At 45.1% G+C, this 19,573-nt stretch overlaps 1 protein-coding gene across 8 annotated transcripts in view; it reads right to left on the bottom strand.

Annotated features, from left to right (window-relative positions):
- LOC129557897 (F-box-like/WD repeat-containing protein TBL1X) overlaps nt 1-19,573 on the bottom strand; it is a 258,767-nt gene that overhangs the window by 94,607 nt on the left and 144,587 nt on the right. For 6 of the 8 annotated variants that reach the window (XM_088833984.1, XM_088833980.1, XM_088833981.1 and 3 more), the window contains one exon: nt 18,370-18,518. The exons of the other annotated variants lie outside the window; for them this stretch is intronic. The gene's annotated coding sequence lies outside the window, so the exon portion shown is untranslated. The remainder of the gene's footprint in view (nt 1-18,369; nt 18,519-19,573) is intronic. 8 annotated transcript variants of the gene reach the window in all.

Below are 19,573 nucleotides of genomic sequence, written 5' to 3'. Positions count from 1 at the left end.
TGTAGCCCACCAGGCTCCAATGTCCATGGAATTTTCCAGTCAAGAGTACTGGGAGTGGGTTGTCATTACCCTGTCCATCTGAAGACACTATGCTAATTGAAATAGTGACACACAAAAGGAGAAATAATGGATGATCCCACTTACGGGAAGTATCTAGGGTGGTTAAAAATAGGGACAGAAAATAGAGTGCGCTTGCCATGAGAGGGGCACACGGAGAGGAGAGTTAAGTTTATGACTTTAAATCTGGAAAGATGGAAAAGTTCTGCAGGTGGATGGCGAATGTCCTTAATGCCACACAGCACAGTACACTGTGTACTTAAAAGTAGTTGAAAAGGGTAACTTTTATATGTATATACTTTACCATAACAAAAGAGATCTCAAAGGAAATGGACCTTCAATGCAAATGTATTTCTTCCAAAGACCCAGCGCCTAGTTACATTAGAGCAAAATGTGTGTGACAGCTAAAATGTGCATTACCCAGTCTACTCTGAAGAAAAGTCAAGAATATCTGCTTTTTCCACAAGCCACAGCCAAATCCTTCACTGTGAAAAGAAGCTGTCCTCAGTTATCTTCAAAGTCACAGATGACATTTAAAGATACTTGCCACTGCAGCAGAGGCATTCCCTAGAAAACAGTCTCAAAATCTGGGTAATTTCTGGAATTTCTGAACGTTGGGTCAAACCTGGAAATTCTGAAGCCAGCTTCTGTCCTTGGAGAAATTATCTTCACGGAAGCAGAATGACACATTTTGGCTAATTGAATTTGTATTCATCTTTGTGGTTGGGAAATGCGATTGATGTTCTTGCTAAATCAAGGTTCGTCATAAAAGTCATTCAAAAAAAAAAAAACACATGCTGTTACAGGATTCTCAGGACCGTACTTGTGGTTGTTAGTAAAAACTCTAGAATCCAGGTAAAAAAAAACAGCAGCTAATCAATCTAGGTGGATCATTTCGTCCCACCTAAGATGAAAGCTGCAAAGTGAGGGAGGAAATTGGGGGTGGGAGTGGTGGATTTAAGCATAATTCTTGGTGGACGTTATTTCCCTTATTTGAAAGAAAAGAGTTAATAAGAATAAAATGAGATTAATGCATTTTCTGTCAAAAAATCTCCCGATGGCTGGTTCACCAAAGTCTGAAAATACACAAGGGGTTATCAAATGACTTTGGAAAACTTTCAGGCACCTTAAGTTTCCAAAAGGAATTTTTTTTTTAATTGGCCTTGCCTCTTGGCTGGCAGGATCTTAGCTCCCCGAGCAGGGATGCAACTCAGGGCCCAAGGAGTGAGCACGCCTAGTCCTAACCACTGGACTGCCATAGAATCCCAAAAGGCCTCTTTCTGTCGTTTGGTTTTCTCCCAGTGTGTGCACCCTAAGGCGCTTCAGTCGTGTCCAACTTTGTGCGACCCCATGGACTGTAAGCCCACCAGGTTCCTCCATCCCTGGGATTCTCCAGGCAAGAATACTGGAGTTGGGTTGCTGTGCCCTCCTCCAGGGGATCTTCCTGACCCAGGGATCGAACCCATGTCTCTTCCGTCTCCTGCATTGCCAGGCAGGTTCTTTTACCACAAACGCCACCTGGGAAGCCTGGCTTTCTCCCTCACTTGACTGCAAATCGACCACCTTTTAGGAAAGGACTATGCTGCGTCCAGCCACCCTATGAACTCACGCAGCACCCCTGCCCGCTTCAAATCCCAGATCCACGTCTCAGGCCCCAGGCCCCGCTGCACACTCAGCCCAGGACTGGCCCCCATGACGCGTGCACGTAGAGGTCCCCACGGCGTCTCGAACACGGCGTGTCCATGTGCATCCACCCTGCACACCCCCACCACCCACACCAACACGTGCCCCCTCCAGCCTGCCTTCGGAGTTAAAAATGACACCTGCCTTCCACCCAGGGGGACACGGGCCAGACCCGCGGCTCCTCCAACCAGGATGTCCACTCATCCGCTGGGGCTCATCGGCCAAGACTGCCCAAGTCTGCGCTTTTCCTTCTCAAATCCACCGGGCTGTACTAGTGGAAAAGTAACACTGCCTTCATCCTGGGACCCATTAGGACCACTCCAGTTCCGACCCCCAGCAGCAGCCAGCCACCTGTCACTGCAGTGTGAAAAGTCTGCAGGGTCTCAACTTCAAATGTACCACCATGACAATCATATCCTGCAAGGAGCCGTTGGGTGGGCCGCGCACACAGCTCTCAACCTCATCTTTTGGTCGGTCTCGGGCCCCCACCATGCTGGCCTGGCCTCCTTTTTGTCCCTGAGGTTTCCAGAGCTCAGCGCCGCAGGCTGCCGCTTTGTAGGTGCTGTTCCCTTTCTCTGGAACTATCTTTTCCCTGCTCTCTCTGGCGACATCCTTCAGACGGCGATTCATCAGTCTCCCCTTCTAAAAGCTCCAACGTAGAAGCCCTTCTGGTCCGGGGCCTTCAGCTACACGGCCCCGCTCTGGACCACCACATCACTGAGCTCAGAGCTCTCCCTCCAGCCACAAAACTGAGTTTCGTGCCAGACGCAACAAACACACATGATAAACAGCCTATGACATACGAGCATGAACTTAAAATTCAGAATACAACACAAAAGGGAAAGCCCAGGTAGTCCAGTGGTTAAGACTTCGACTTCCAAAGCAGGGGGTAACAGGTTCGACCTCCAGTCAGGGAGTTAAGATCCCATATGCCTTGAGGGGCAGGGGGCAAAAAAAAAAAGAACATGAAACAGAAACATTATTGGAACAAATTCAGTAAAGGACTTGAAAAAATGGTCCAATATGAAAAATCAAAAAGAGAAGTTAAGGACACAATCCCCTTCATCATTGCAACAGAAAGAATAATATATCTCGGACTAAAGCTACCCAAAGAGACAAAAGACCTGCATGTAGAACACTATAAGACACCGATAAAAGAAATCAGAGATGACACAAATATGGAGAGATATACCATGTTCATTGAGTGGAAGAATCAATACTGTGAAAATAACTGTGATCCCCAAAGTAAGCTACCAGATCCAATGCTACCCCTATCAGTAAACAATGGCATTTTCCACAGAAGGGGAACAAAAAAATTTCACAATGTGCATGGAACTCAAAGACCGTGAATAGCCAAAGCAATCTTGAGAAAGGAAAAGGGAGGTGGAGAAATCAACCATCCTGACGTCAGACTATACAGTCTGAAGATACACAGCTACGGTCATCAAGATAGTATGGTCCTGGCACAAAAACAAAAAGGCAGACCAACAGAGTAAGACAGAACGCCCAGAGATAAACCAAAGCACCTACGGGCACCTTATCTTTGACAAAGGCAGCAAGAATACAGAAGGGAGAAAAGACAGCCTCTTTAATAGCTGTAGCTGTACCATGTGAAAGAATAAAACCAGAACACCGCCTAACACCAAACACAAGAATAAACTCAAAAGGGATTAAAGACCTAAATGTAAGACCAGAAACTATAAAACTCCTAGTGGAAAACATAGGCAGAACACTTGATGACATAAATCACAGCAAGATCCTCTATGACCCACCCTCTAGAGTAAAGGAAATAAAAGCAAAAATAAACAAATGGGACCAAATTAAAATTAAAAGCCTCTGCACTGCAAACTAAACAATAAACAAGGTGAAAAGACAGCCCCCAGAATGGGAGAAATTAATAGCAACAGCTGTATTAGCAAACTAGCTGATATACTATAATACAGGAAATTATTATAATACAAAATAATAGTAACAACTACTATTTCAACAATAATGAAACAACGGACAAAGGATTAATATTCAAAATATACAAGCAGCTCATGCGGCTCAATACCAGAAAAACAAACAAACCAATCAAAAAGTGGGCAGAAGACCCACATTTCTCCAAAAAAGACATACAGATGGCTAATCAACACATGAAAATAATAATAAACACCACTCATTATTAGAGAAATGCAAGCCAAAACGACAATGAGATATCACCTGACCCTGGTCAGAATGCCCACCATCAAAACACCCACAAACAATAATTGCCAGAGGCAGTGTGGAGAATAGGGAACCCTCTTGCACTGCTGGTGGAAAAGCAAATTGATACAGTCGCTACGGAAAACAATGTGGAGAATCCTTAAAAATGGAGGAATACAACTACCATCTGACCCAACAATCCTACCACTGGGCATATACCCTGAGAAAACTGGAGCCAAAAGTGATACGTGCACCCCAGTGTTCACTAAAGGACTCCTCACAAAACCCAGGATGTGGAAGCAACTTAAGATGCCCTTCAATGCATGATGGATAGAGAAGCTGTGGTACACACACACAATGGAATTGTTATTTAGCCACGAAAAAGAACACATTTGAGTCAGTTCTGACGAGGTGGATGAACCTGGAGCCTATTATACAGAGCAGAGAGAGAGAAAGACAAACACTATTTATTACTGCATATAGACAGAATCCAGAAAGATAGGGCTGATGAACCTATCTGCAGGGCAGCAACGGAGACCCAGACGCAGAGAACAGATTTGTACACACAGTAGGGGAAGGAGCGAAAAATTGGAGAGAGTAACACTGAAATACATACAGTCCCACATGTAAAATTAAACAGGCAGTGGGAATTTGCTGTATGACGCACGGAAGTCAAATCCACCTAGAGACGGTGGGAGGCAAGAGGGAAGGGGACACACACACATACCTATACCTCTGGCTCATTCACGCTGGTGTCTTGCAAAAAAACCAACCCAATATTGTAAAGCAATTATCCTCCAATTAAAAATAATTTTTTAAAAAAATATATAGAGAAAATAAACCAAAAGGAACACGTTAAGAACTTAAGACCCAAACTCCAGTCAAGATGGCACTTTCCTCATTCATGACTCAGGGGCAGCTTTCAGGTCTCGCTGGGCTTTTACACTAAGCGCTAACGACAAGCAGAAAGTGTGTGTGGAAGTTCCCTGGAATCACATCCTTCTCAATGCACAGCTGAATGAGCAGATGGCGCGACACCTCCACACCACCTACACACAAGGGTTTTTCATCAGCATTACGTGAGACAGACAATTGGGCAAGTCCTACCCCCAACACACACGCGCACACATGTAATTACCAGGGTCCACCCTTCGCCAGCAGGGCTAACAGACAAAAAGATGAACCGCAAGAGGATCTCGTAAAGGATTCAGCCACTCCCAGGGGCCGAGCCTGCTGCCACCAGCCGGGCACGGATTTCCATGTGCACAGCTCAGGAAAGGGACGCCGGCCGGTCCAGGCTATTGACAGGTCCGTACCCGAGCGCTGCACCTTCTCTACAGAAGAACCTTAAAGCGGGATGCCCGAACACAGCTGGGAAGGTAGTGTTCACAACCATCCGTGTCTTTCCTCCCAGGACCTCTGGATACACCTGCTCGGCTGCACCTGCTGCGGTAATGACACACGCCCCTGAGATATTTCACTTGAGGAGGTGTGAGTGCACACAGCCACTGGCCGTGTAGTCCGTGGGGTCGCAAAGAGTAAGACACGACTGAGCGGCTTTCACTTTCAACACAACCAAGCCTGAAACACAGGAAAACCTTACGGTCCTTGCCCCTCATGTCTCCCACCTCCTGTTTTGTCTGTGGAATAACATTAGCCAAAGTGAAGTGAAAGTGAAGTCGCTCAGTCGTGTCCGACTCTTTGCGACCCCGTGGCCTGTAGCCTACCGGGCTCCTCCGTCCATGGGATTCTCCAGGCAAGAATACTGGAGTGGGTTGCCACTTCCTTCTCCAGAGGATCTTCCCAACCCAGGGATCGAACCCAGGTCTCCTGCATGGCAGGCAGACACTTTAACCTCTGAGCCACCAAGGAAGCCTAACGTTAGCCAAAGAATAAGTTTAATCAGACGAGTGAGAAAACAGTCAAAGGAGAAACTATAAACTACGCTTAACAGTTTAGTCACTAAGAATTGATGCCTTCAAATTGTGGTCCTGGAGAAGGCTTTTCAGAGTCCCCTGGACAGCAAGATCAAACCAGTCGATCCTAAAGGAAATCAACCCTGAATATTCCTTGGAAGGACCCATGCTGGAGCTCCAACATTTTGGCCACCTGATGCGAAGAACTGACTCACTGGAAAAGACCCTGATGCTGAGAAAGACTGAAGGTGGGAGGAGACTGAAGGCAGCAGAGGATGAGATGGTTGGATGGCATCACAGACTCGATGGACACGAGTTTGAGCAAGCTGGTGATGGACAGGGAAGCCTGGCATGCTGCAGTCCACGGGGTCGCAAAGAATTGGACACGACTGAGCGACTGAACTGCATGTGCACAAATCAAAGAACTCATTTGTGCTTCCAAATGCCGGGACTTTATGACAGTTAACAGCGATTATGTACACTTTCTGGAGTCCTGAGAAAGCCCAGAGTTAAATGACTTATAACTTCATGATACAAAATTAATGTAGTAAAATCACTACAATATTCCAGACACCCCTAGTACTCTGAAGCCCCTTCAGAAGACACTAGTGTCTAAATGCTGACTATATAACAGATAAGACTATTATATACAACTAGCTTCTTGGGCTCTCCTCGTGGCTCAGATGGTAAAGAATCCGCCTGCAATATGAGACCCAGGTTCGATCCCTGGGTCAGCAAGATTGCCTGGAAAAGGGCATGGCAACCCACTCCAGTATTCTTGCCTGGAGAATCCCATGGACAGAGGAGCCTGGCAGGGTACACTCCAAGGGGTCGGAAAGAGTCGGACATGACTGAGTGACTAACAGTTTCACTTTTTCACAACTGGTTTCTTAATCTTAGAAAGGATACACAATGGAATTGGAGCTAGATTCATACTGAAATGAGTATTTTCTGCACTTTGTTGAATGCATTAGCTTACACAAAATCATTTATGACAGGCTTCTTTTTTAAAGCAGCTATCTGTGAAGTTAGATATGTAACCATGAAATACGATAAATTTAAAAAAAGGATACATCCTGCTGATCCTTTTAACCTAATCCCTCACTGCATCTCCACTTCTGCCTTCATGGCTTAAATTTATCTCCCCAGGAGATGGTTAAGTCAAAGCCTTCTGAGCCTCAAAAGGAATGGTTCTCTGGTTGCTTGCTTGGGCTCCAGGGTATGCTTGTGGGCACTGCCATGAAAGAACCTACTTCATCATGTTCCTCTACGTCTCTATGGCCATTGCAGCAAACCATTTCATCAGTACTATCTTTGTAGATTCCATATATATGTGTTGTGTGTGCTTAGTCGTGTCCGACTCTTTGCGACTCCGTGGACTCCAGGCCAGAATACTGGAGTGGGTAGCCGTTCCCTTCTCCAGGGGATCTTCCCAACCCAGGGATCGAACCCAGGTCTCCCGCATTGCAGGCGGATTCTTTACCAGCTGAGCCACCAGGGAAGCCCTAAACTGCACATGTTCAGAGTATGTGACATGAAACATTTTGACACGTGATACGCCCTTCGAACCTTCACCTCAGTCAAAGCAATGAACATTCCTATAACTTTCAAATGTTGCTTTAAGGCCCTTATACAATAACTCATCTCTCCTTCTCCTCGCTCCGCAGATTCCTGATATATCATAGTTTGTGTTTTGATCCCTTGTATATAGGAGTTTGTATTTCCTTGGGCTTTATATAAGATCATGCAATGTGTAATCTTTTGTCTAGTTTCTCCCCTTCAGCATAATTTCTTTTGAGATGCATCCATTTCACTGCGTGTATGAACAGGTCATTCCTTTTTTATTACAATTTATTACTATTCATTACTCTTCATTACTCTTTACGCTGTTTCTTACTCTGTGATACTCTTCGTTACTCTCTATTGCTCTGGGTTACTGTTTATTACTGCTTATTGCTATTTATTACTGTTTGTTACTATTTACTACTGCTCGTTTATTAGGATTGATCAATGTTTGTTACTGTTTATTACTATTTATTACTCTTCGTTACTCTCTATTGCTCTGGGTTACTGTTTATTACTGCTTATTGCTATTTATTACTGTTTGCTACTATTTACTACTGCTCGTTTACTAGGATTGATCAATGTTTGTTACTGTTTATTACTATTTATTACTCTTCGTTACTCTCTATTGCTCTGGGTTACTGTTTATTACTGCTTATTGCTATTTATTACTGTTTGTTACTATTTACTACTGCTCGTTTACTAGGATTGATCAATGTTTGCTACTGTTTATTACTATTTATTACTCTTCGTTACTCTTTAAGATGTTTCTTACTCTGTGGTTATTTATTACTGTTTGCTACTCTTTGCGACTGTTTATTATTATTGATCAATGCTTGTTACTATTTACTACTGTTTATTACTATTAATTGCTGTTTGTTACTGTTTGTTACTATCTATTGCTATGTATTACTATTGTAAATTCCTGTTTATTACCGTTTAGTATTCTACTGTATAGGAGAAGGCAATGGCACCCCACTCCAGTACTCTTGCCTGGAAAATCCCATGGACGGAGGAGCCTGGTGGGCTGCAGTCCACGGGGTCGCTAAGAGTCTGACACGACTAAGCGACTTCACTTTCACTTTTCACTTTCCTGCGCTGGAGAAAGGAAATGACAACCCACTCCAGTGTTCTTGTCTGGAGAATCCCAGGGATGGGGGAGCCTGGTGGGCTGCCTTCTATGGGGTCGCACAGAGTCGGACACGACTGAAGCAACTTGGCGGCAGCAGCATTCTGTTGTATGGATGAAAGATCTCTGTGTTTAGCACAGAATGAATGACTTTTTTTTCACCTGCCTGAAGTGCAAGTCCCTCAGTCGTGTCCGACTCTTTGTGACCCCATGAACTAGACAGTCCATGGAATTCTCCAGGCCAGAATATTGGAGTGGGTAGCCTTTCCCTCCTCCAGGGGATCTTCCCAACCCAGGGATCGAACCCAGGTCTCCCACATTGCAGGCGGATTCTTTACCAGCTGAGCCACCAGGGAAGCCCAAGAATCCTGGAGTGGGTAGCCTATCCCTTCTCCAGGAGGTCTTCCAGACTCAGGAATCGAACCAGGGTCTCCTGCATTGCAGGCGGATTCTTTACCAGCTGAGCCACCAGGGAAGTCCAAGAATCCTGGAGTGGGTAGCCTATCCCTTCTCCAGGAGGTCTTCTGGACCCAGGAACTGAACCAGGGTCTCCCGCATTGCAGGAGGATTCTTTACCAGCTGAGCCACCAGGGAGCCATTAGCATACAATATTTGTTTTTCTCCTTCGGACTTACTTCACTGTGCATTTTGACTTGTCACCTTGAATGTGTATGATTTATTATAATATTAAGTCTGTTCAAATATATTTATAAAAGGTTTGTCATTTAAAATTATCAGTGGTGTTTGACACAGGGATTTGAATTTATCCTCAAGATTTAAGTCCCTATGATGTAACTAATCCAGCTCTAATTCACTCAATATATATAGAATGACTTTGCAACTATTATTCAAATTAAAGTACTAGTCGATGTAACATAGCCTCCTTGTAAAACATATTTACAATAAAAAAAAGGCTGCAAGGGATTAACCTGAAAACATTTAAAAAAGAAGAAAAAGAACTTACATTAGTGCCCTCTGATGGTTTTTTTCATTTCGGAAGCCCCCACAAAATGCCAGAGCTAAGATACTCGTATCTGTCTGCACTGATCTATCTATTGTGGGAGTTCTCATTGAGGGTGATGTTGCAAAGCACCCAAGAGTGGGGGGACATCCGCCAAAATGTGGAGACATGTTTGTTTGCTTCTACTGTTGGGAGAGAGTTATTGTACTCTACTGCATAGAGATCCAGGATGCTGTTCAACACCCCGCAATGCAGAGAACAGCTCCTACCATCAAAAACTGGTGACACTGTTCACTTCCCCAGTCACGTCTGAGAGCTGGACAGTAAACATAGGCAGAGCACCAAAGAACTGATACCCGTGAACTGTGCTGCTGGAGAAGACTCCTGAGAGGCTTCCCCCAAAATCCAGTTCAGTTCAGTTGCTCAGTCGTGTCCGACTCTTTGCGACCCCATGAATCGCAGCACGCCAGGCCTCCCTGTCCATCACCAACTCCCGGAGTCCACCCAAACTCATGTTCATCAAGTCGGTGATACCATCCAACCATCTCATTCTCTGTCGTCCCCTTCTCCTCCTGCCCTCAATCTTTCCCAGCATCAGGGTCTTTTCCAATGAGTCAGCTCTTCGCATCAGGCAGCCAAAGTATTGGAGTTTCAGCTTCAACATCAATCAGTCCTTCCAAAGAACACCCAGGACTGATCTCCTTTAGGATAAACTGGTTGGATCTCCTTGCAGTCCAAGGGACTCTCAGGAGTCTTCTCCAACTCCAAATGTCAAAAGCGCCAAGGTTCAGAAACCCATTCTAGCCCCTTATGTACACAGGGAATTTATCTGTTCTTCCTGGAGCCAGTTTTCAGTCTATACAAGTTGTATCTTTTTTTCCCCACCCCGTTGTTCCTAAATTGTCCATAAGACACTTTCATTTTTGTAAGAATTCAGTCTTGTGTCTGTCTTTCCAGCATTCAAAGACTCTTCACATTGTAATGGACAGCTGCTGGGAATAAGCTGTCATGAACTGGCAATCCAGGCACCTTTGACACCTCTTACCATTATTTTTTTTAATATCTATTTTTATTCTTGCTTGTTTGCTTGCACCAAGTCTCAGGGCACATGGGGTCTTTTGCTGCAGCTCACGAGACCTCTAGCTGTGGCATCTAAACTCAGTGGCGGCATGTGGTACCTAGTTCCCTCACCAGGGATCGAACCCGGGTCCCCCTGCATTGGGAGCAGAGAGTCTCAGCCACTGGACCACCAGGGAGATCAACATACCTCTCTTTGGAAGCTACTACCTCACAAAGATAACTCTCCTTCAGTCTCCACAGGTTAATTCTCAACGGGGAACTTCTATCTTCTCCCCAAACTTAACAGACTTAAAAACACTGGAGATAACGCCACTCAACTTGACGAATTCTAGGTCAGATAATCCCACCATCAACACACCATCTTTTACTCCAAACATTTAGAGCATCAGTTTCCTCGAGATGGGGGAAAAAAAAAACAAACCCCAGCAGGCCAAAACTGAAGGATGTGCTGAAGCTTCCAGAAGGCAACGAAGCTAACCTTCTGCTCCAGGTAGAAGACATTCTGTATGTGGTCCTGTTTTGACCAGAGAACCCAGGTCTAGAATCAGGGCAAGGCTTTGTGGAAAGGACGGAACGGGCAGGCAAGAAATGGAAGAGCACACTGATTATTTGGACATCAATGGGCTAAGAATTCACAGGCATCTATTTCAAATGCCACAGACCAGCCACCATGAACGCTGTTTGATCAGAGCGTCTACCACGCAAAGCTGTACCTCCCAGACACCACAAATGCAGCCTATTCAGTCCCAAGTCGGTGTCTTGTAGCTGTCTGTGCTGTCTCCCGCCCACCCCATCGCATTATTCCTACCGGATTTTAAAGGCTAAATGAGTCAAAACGGGGTCACACAGATGAAGTCCACATTTAAGCACTCGTGATAAATGGGTCTGCTCCTCTATCCACACGAGGGAGGTAAAAGTCCGCCCTAAAGGCAAGGAAGTCCACCGTCACACACGGGGGCGCCTCACACGGCTAGGCCTCTCTGCATTTATCTCTTCTTAATTTCTACAGGGCACAAGCCTCCATTCAACAATACGATTTTCACGGAACGGAAAACTCACGGTGTCAGGTTAAAATGAGCATTGAGAACTGATACCCTGGATAACAATAATTATAATGATTTACCAAGCGCCCTGGAAAGCAAAATAGCATGAAAGGCCCAGTAATACATAAACGCGTTCCATCTGCTCACAGTTTCAACAGCACTACCACTGTACGAAAATACAGTGTGAATTTTCCTTACTGCGTCAGAGCATGTGATTAAAACAAAATCAGGGGCTTCTTATTAATCAGTTCAATTCTCCTCTAAACCACTATCCACTCCATTCAGCCTGCACGACTAAAAATTTCTCAGTAGCTTAAAAGAGACCAGGCTCAGGGAAAATCATTATGTGTGTTAATTTAACCAAAAAAAAAAGAAAGAAAAAATAAATAAAAACCCCAGGAGGAATCAATTTTTCCTTACAATCTTTCTAACTGGCAGAGGTACACTCAAAAGAGTGCCACGGTTTTCTGTTTTTTTCCTCCAACTCAAGTACTATTAATATAAAGGGAGATAATAGTTGACATATTTGTTGAAAACACAGAAAGAAGTTAAATGAACTTGCGTTTTCTATTTACATGGCTGAAAACCTATGAACAAATCATCCAAACACACCATATTCAACTAAAAAACATCCAATGAATACTGAACATTTCTCCTCTATTTCTTTTCAGCGGGTGGGGATGTGTGTATGACTGTTAGAACCTGCTCTCCAGTAAATACTGCCGATATTTAAAAATTATGAAGTGCAACATATGTTGCAAATATCACAGTGATTTCACACGCACTCCTGTTTGACATCACAACTCCCGATGCGGGCTTCCCAGGTGGCTCAGTGGGAAAGAATCCGCCTGCCAAGGCAGGAGACGTGGGTTCAAACCTTGGGTTGGGAAGATCCCTCTGGAGAAGGAAATGGCAACCCACGGCAGTATTCTCGCCTGGGAAATCACACGGACAGAGGAGCCTGGTGGCCTACAATCCATGGAGTTGCAAAAAAGCATCAGTTCAGTTCAGTTTAGTCGCTCAGTCGTGACCGACTCTTTGCGATCCCATGAATCACAGCACGCTAGGCCGCCCTGTCCATCACCAACTCCCGGAGTTCACTCAAACTCATGTCCACAGAGTCGGTGATGCCATCCAGCCATCTCATTCTCTGTCGTCCCCTTCTCCTCCCGCCCCCAATCTTTCCTAGCATCAGAGTCTTTTCCAGTGAGTCAACTCGTCGCATGAGGTGGCCAAAGTATTTGAGTTTCAGCTTTAGCATCAGTCCTTCCATTGAACACCCAGGATTGATCTCCTTCAGGATGGACTGGTTGGATCTCCTTGCAGTCCAAGGGACTCTCAAGAGTCTTCTCCAGCACCACAGTTCAAAAGCATCAATTCTTCGACGATCAGCTTTCTTCACAGTCCAACTCTCACATCCATACATGACCACTGGAAAAACCATAGCCTTGACTAGACGGACCTTTGTTGGCAAAGTAATGTCTCTGCTTTTGAGCTTACATCTAATTAAAGAAGGTTTAAATGCAAAGTAATTTTCACAACATATTTAAACTTAACCCAGCATATCCCAAATAGCATCATTTCAACTGTACTTCACACTGGTTTTTTAAAAAATTATTGAGATCTTCGGCATTCCTTTTACCTACAAAATCTCTAAAATTCCCAAAGTCTATGTATTTTCGACTTGAGCCACATCTTAATTAGGAAACGGAATTTTCAAAGGAAACAGACCACTGCTATCATAGTTCAGAAGATGTATTCTGTACAGTGAAAACACAGATACACACACCCATGTGATTCCCAACATAAAACTTATGGAACAGCTGAACCCAGGATTGAAATTTACATCAATAAGGAAATAAAATCTCTAAATCTGATCCTCAGTAACCCTAGCCATATTTGAAGGTGCTCTATAAGGCTTGTGGCCCCTATACTGGATAGTGCAGCTCAGCATGGCTGCTCTGAAGCCTGCAGCAGCTAAAATTTGATGATTGTGGTCTGTAGGACGGAAGGACCACACAATTCCTCTGTAATTGGTCCACATGAAAATTCTTAAATTATGCACCTGCAACATTTTTTCCCCCTTGATAAATTTCAAATAGATTAAAAAGAAAACCGAACAAACCACCCAACTTTGCAACTTTGCCTTTCTCAAAAAAGTGTAACTTCCTGCTAAAAAATTATTTTTCATAAGGCACATTTATTTTCATATTTTTACAGACACTGGAATTTTGGGTCTCAGACTGGACTGACCAAGGCAATGAGTCCAAAATGAGAAGTGCTGTAGGTTTCAATTCCACGCTGGATTTTGCAGACTTAGTACAGAAATGGAAAGAACATAAAATATGTCTTGGATGATTTTTTAAATGTGGGTAACTTGTCGACATGATACTATTTTGGATAGTGAGTTGATTAGATTATTGAATTACTATATATTAATACATATGTTGCAAATAATGGGCTTCCCTGGTGGCTCAAACAGTTAGATTTGCCTGCAATGCAGGAGACCTGGGTTCGATCCCTGGTCCGGAAAGATCCTCTGGAGAAGGGAATGGCAACCCACTCCAGGATTCTTCCCTGGACAATCCCATGGACAGAGAAGTCCGGCAGGCTACACTCCACAGTGTCCTACAGAGTTGGACATGACTGAGAGACTTGATTTTTTTTTTTAATGTTGCAAATAATATTAATCTAGCATATATTTTGGAGAAGGAATTGGCAACCCACTCCAGTATTGTTGCTTGGAGAATTCCGTGGATGGAGAAGCCTGATGGGCTGCTGTCTATGGGGTCACACAGAGTCAGACACGACTGAAGTGACTTAGCAGCAGCAGCAGCATATATTTAGATATATATTGCAAAACTAATTTATGATTTCTTTTTACTTCTCTACTGTGGTTACTAGAAAACCTTAAATAAAATTTATGGTTTGCATTCTACCTGGAAAGTACAAAAACCCGACAGTTTCTATGTGCCTGCAGGCTCTCAAACGTGTTGCCAATAGTCAGCAAGATGAAACCAAAGCACTTTTTCAAGGCTTCTTTCGTGTCCATTGCAAAATTTTAATTAGATGCCCATCGCATCATGTTCTTATTCCGTGACCAAGTCAAGACAGATTAATAAACAGAAATTGTTCTAAATGCAGACTACCTTTCTCTAGAGAAAAAAAAAACAATTTTCTGTTTGAGGATTTTTTAATATAGGGACTTATTACAAGTTCTGTTAAGATACCTGGAAGGGCTGTGGGTCTCAAAAAAGCCACGGTCATTGGCAGATTGCTCGCTTTGTGGGCAAACACTGACCTCGCATCTGAGTGTCTACTATTACACGTTTCAGTTTCAGAGCCACCTGGCCCAGCTGACAGCAAGGTGCGCTGTGAACTCCAGGGCTCACTGCAGAGCACTGGGTGTGGACCCCATCTGGCTGAGGCTGCCTCATCTATAACCTGGGGGGGGGGGTGACGTCACCAGAGCTGCACCCTCTTCCCAGCAGGTTGCCATGGGAGACCAAGGGTGATGATGCTACAATGGACTCTGTACCACAGTCAACAGTGCAGCTCCAATTTCACCATGTTTAAGATGGGCTTCCCTGATGGCTCAGCGGGTGAAGAATCCACCTGCAAACACAGGAGACTCAGGAGACGTGGGTTCAATGGGTTCGATCCCCTGGATCAGGACCAGGAAATGGCAACCCACTCCAGTCTTCTTGCCTGGAGACTCCCATGGGCAGAGAAACCTGGCAGGCTACAGTCCAAAGGGTCGCAAAAAGTCGGACACGACTGAGCTTGCACACATTCTGTTCAAGATGGGGTGCCGCTGAACAGATATTTTAGCCAAGGCTACACAGAGTTTCTCTCGCTGTTACTGTTATATTAAACCTCCTTTTAGACAAGACTTCCTGCCCCTTACACTGTTGACTATCACTTTCAAAGTTTAATTAAGCCTCGCCCACTCAAAGCGCTGGGGAACCAACAGCTAGGGATGACTTGGGCACCCAGCACAAAGAGCTGTGTGCATCTCATCAATGATGACAAGCTGAACATGCGATGGCCTCTTTTTGCAAGAGGCATTTTACTGTCACTTTGAGTTCTACTTTGAACTAACAATAAAAAAAAAAAAAAATCCAGAGATGGGTTGGTTGCGCTGCTATTCAGTTTTCTAGCTACTGAGTCGTTTTCCACTCTTTTGCAACCTCAAGGACTGTAGCCCACCAAACTCTGTCCATGGGATTCTCCAGGCAAGGACACTGGAGGCGGTTTCCATTTCTTTCTCCAGGGGTATGTTCCCAACCCAGGGATCGAAGCTGAGTCTCCTGCATTGGCAGGCTGATCCTTTACCACTGAGCCACCAGGCAAGCCCAGGTTGGTGTTTCAGGAGAAGGAGTTTATTTTGCAACAATGGTGTGATAGCACAGGAGAGCTTCCTACTTTTCCTGCTTGGGTGGAGGGAATGTGGCTTCCGTTTGCCCGCAGCTGGAACCGGTACCATGCATGTATGTGTGTTACCCACACGGCCTGGAAACGGAGTTCAAACTGAGCATCTCTGAGCTTGAGCCACTGTGAGGAGGGGAACCTGGGAATGAGTCCTCTCCCCGTTCCTTACTTCCGTGCGTAATCGCACAGCATGTAGAAACAAGGAAAGTCCTAGTGTGTGGGATCCACGTAGAAATGCAGAAACAAGGAAACTCCTAGCATGTAGCAGTAATCTACTGAGAGGAACAAGTGATGCAGACCAGAGGAGATGCATGCTATTACAGAAACGAGGCCGTTTCTCCACGCATTACATCATTTATTGAAATTTGGCAGGAAACGATTCATGGCTAGACTCTCACCTATTGAACATAATTGAGAGCAAAAACACTCCCACATCACTGAGAAGTGAAAGCCGTTAAGCTATCAGCCGATAAGAACCGTATCCAAAAATCGTTATAATATTTGTTTTTAATAATCTATTGATTTTTTTTTTTTTTTTTTGCGGTCACATGAAGCGGCATGCAGGATTTTTAGTACCCTGACCAGGGATCAAACCAGCAACCCCTGCCGTGGAAGTGCCAAGCCTTAAGCCCAGGACCGTCAGGGAAACCCTTTTACTGATCATTGCTGTAGCATCGTTTTCCCTGCCTTTCATTCATTTCCTTTCCAGGTTTGGAAACCATTCTTTGGAGAATGAAAAAAAAGAAAAAGAAATAGTTAAACACTCTAAAAGGAGGAACTGAAATAGAACTCTGCAAAGCTTTCCAAATGTGTGATGTTATACAGCAACGAGAGGAAAGAGAAGTAACAGCAAACGCAGAGACGGTCTCACCGATGACTTCAGAGCAACACAGAAAACAAACAACCCCCTCCCTGTCCCTAGGGCTGCAAAGACACAGCAGAGACATTCGATCAATTCACCTGCACAACAAAACATGGTACCAGAACACACTCATCCACCCCTAGACACACACCCTCGGGAAACAAACTTGGGCTAATGACAAGCAGAAACAAACTGTAGGCTGGCCAATTGATAATTATACATATTCTAAGATCTTTTGCGGGCTAACCTAAGACTCTGCGCTTTTCCTGCAGATGTCATTCTGTAAAAACACCATCTTCTGATAAACACACTAGGAATCGTGAGATGAGCTGAATCCACGGACAGCAGTGATAGTCAAAGGCATCAAGTCTCATCCGTGAGCAGTCACAGCGCACACACCGCCTCCCCCCCAGCTTTAAGGAAAGGGGTCAAAGAGTTAATGAACCAAGAATGTATTTTGGTATCATCTCAGTAATGAGTTCATGTGCGGACCCGCCTTCCTGCTTTCTGGACTCAACTCCCTGTTTAAGACGCAGCCCCGATATGCAGACTCACAGTCTGGCTCCAGTCGGGAGACTCAACTTCCCGGCAAACGCCAGAAACGGCCCGTGGAGCTGAAACTCTGACAGTGCAATCTTTATTAAAACAGCTGGCACATTCACGTGGAACCCAGAGCATGCAACCGCAAACAGAACCCGAGCCACTGCTTGCAAAGCAACTTACGTCCAAGTCACAGAAAGAAAAAAAAAAAAAAAGCAAAAGACTGGCAAACAGGATGAGATATCCCACCTCATTTTTTTTTAATCAAAGAAATGCAAAAACAAAAAAAAAAGTCCCATCTCAGTTGACCGTAATGTCCTGAGCTGTCTGAGAGGCAGGGCCCCACCCCCCACCCCACCCTGGGCTCCCTGGCAACTGGGAGCAACCGGCAGAACCTTTCAAGGAAAGCAATTTGGTAATCGGCCTCAAGAGCCCTACAGCTCCATTCCCAGCCATCTCTCCTAAAGCAAAAAATAAAATAAAATGGAAGCAATCTGAAGCTCTGGCAACACGTGTTAAATCAATTATAGCACACGCACTTGACGGGATAGATGGCTCAAAAATGTTTTTCAATGAACGTCAGAGATGATCGCAACGCTCGCTCTGTAAGGTAAAGTTGGGAGAGCCGGGTTACAAAGCTGAACCTTCCTGACGTTTCATGCACAGGAATACAGGCAGCTGGGAAGAAATGTACCAACAGTCTGATGGGGGAACTGGCCTGGGGGGGCTCAGAGGTGTTTATTTTGTTTCCAGATTCCATTCTCTCCCCCCCCTTTTTTTCCCCCCAAATTGCTCACTCTATGCAGCACTTGGCTTTTAAAAATGAGAAAAGAGGGACCGAAAATCCTGGCCAGCGAGGAGTCATGACTAAATTCCTCATCTGCCGAGGATAAAAAAGATGAATTAAGACAGCGATGTACCTGTTCACCTCTTTCCTAAGAACGTCAACGATGGCTTTCCTCACACGGCGCGGTGTGCCGGGACGGGGGCGGGGAGATTCCTTCTCCTCGGGGGCTCACAGTGATCAGCGTCCTCTGAGTCACCTTGTGAAGTTTTATGATGCCAGAGTCTATAAACACAACATTAAATATTTACAGTTGATATTTGCTGCCTCTAAAAATAACGTGGAGGAGGTCTCTTAACAAGGCCTCCCGTTGACCTTCTCGCTGAAATCACCAAGGCTGCTGATTCTGTAAGCGTGCTGTCAGCCACCCACAGGCCCTGGAAATCCGTGGGCCAGCGCCTCCTTCTTAATCCAGTGGACCCCCCCCGGGGGCCCTTTCCACCTGAGCCAGGTACCCTGGGCCTTCATACCCCAGTATCCATGGGGCCCCAAAGCTGATTATGCAATGGGGCATCTTACTCCATTGACGAAATAACGAAATATTACATAAGCTATCAGCTAGGAAAAGTCTTTTTTCCCCCTACTAAAACTATTCTGGATGCTTTGTTATAGACTAACAGACACGTGGTCAGACAAAACTGTACCATGAGGGGCTTCCGGAAGGTCCAGTGGTTAAGACTCTGAGCATCTACCGCAGGGGATGTGGGTTCGATCTCCTATCGGGGAAACTCAGATCACACATGCTGGGTGCATAGTGCAGAGTGCAGCCCCCCCCCAAAAAAAAAGTTATCATGAAAACGCTGGCGGGCTGGACAAGAATGAAGAGATCTGGGGAAAAGCAGTGAACACGTAGATGGATTCTGCGCGGAGACAGTTTCCTTCGGGAACCACTGCGCTTTACGGGACTCAACCCTGGAAACGGCACAGGATGTATCGTGGATAAGGTTTATTTCAGAGAGACGACCCCAAACCAGAAGTACTGGACCCACATTCCGAGACGAGGCTGCATTACCTTCTATCGAGCAACGAGTGGAGAAACCTGCCTTGAAATTTGCTGCTGTTTAGACGCTAAGTCGTGTCCGACTCTTGTGACTCTCTGGACTATAGAGCCCGCCAGGCTCCCTCTGTTCATGGGATTTTGCAGGCAAGATTACCGCAGTGGGGGGACTTCCCTGATGGTCCAGTGGTTAAGATTCTATGCTTCCCACTCAGGGGGCACGGATTTGATTCTTGGTGGGGGAAATAAGATCCCACGCACTGCATGGGGTGCAGCCCCCAAA

Source organism: Moschus berezovskii, chromosome X (assembly GCF_049115385.1).
Source record: "Moschus berezovskii isolate FMDL1 chromosome X, NW_MosBer_1.0, whole genome shotgun sequence".
Taxonomy (NCBI): Eukaryota; Metazoa; Chordata; class Mammalia; order Artiodactyla; family Moschidae; genus Moschus; species Moschus berezovskii.
Note: the sequence above shows the minus strand (reverse complement) of the source record. Positions and strands in the feature narration are given on the sequence as shown.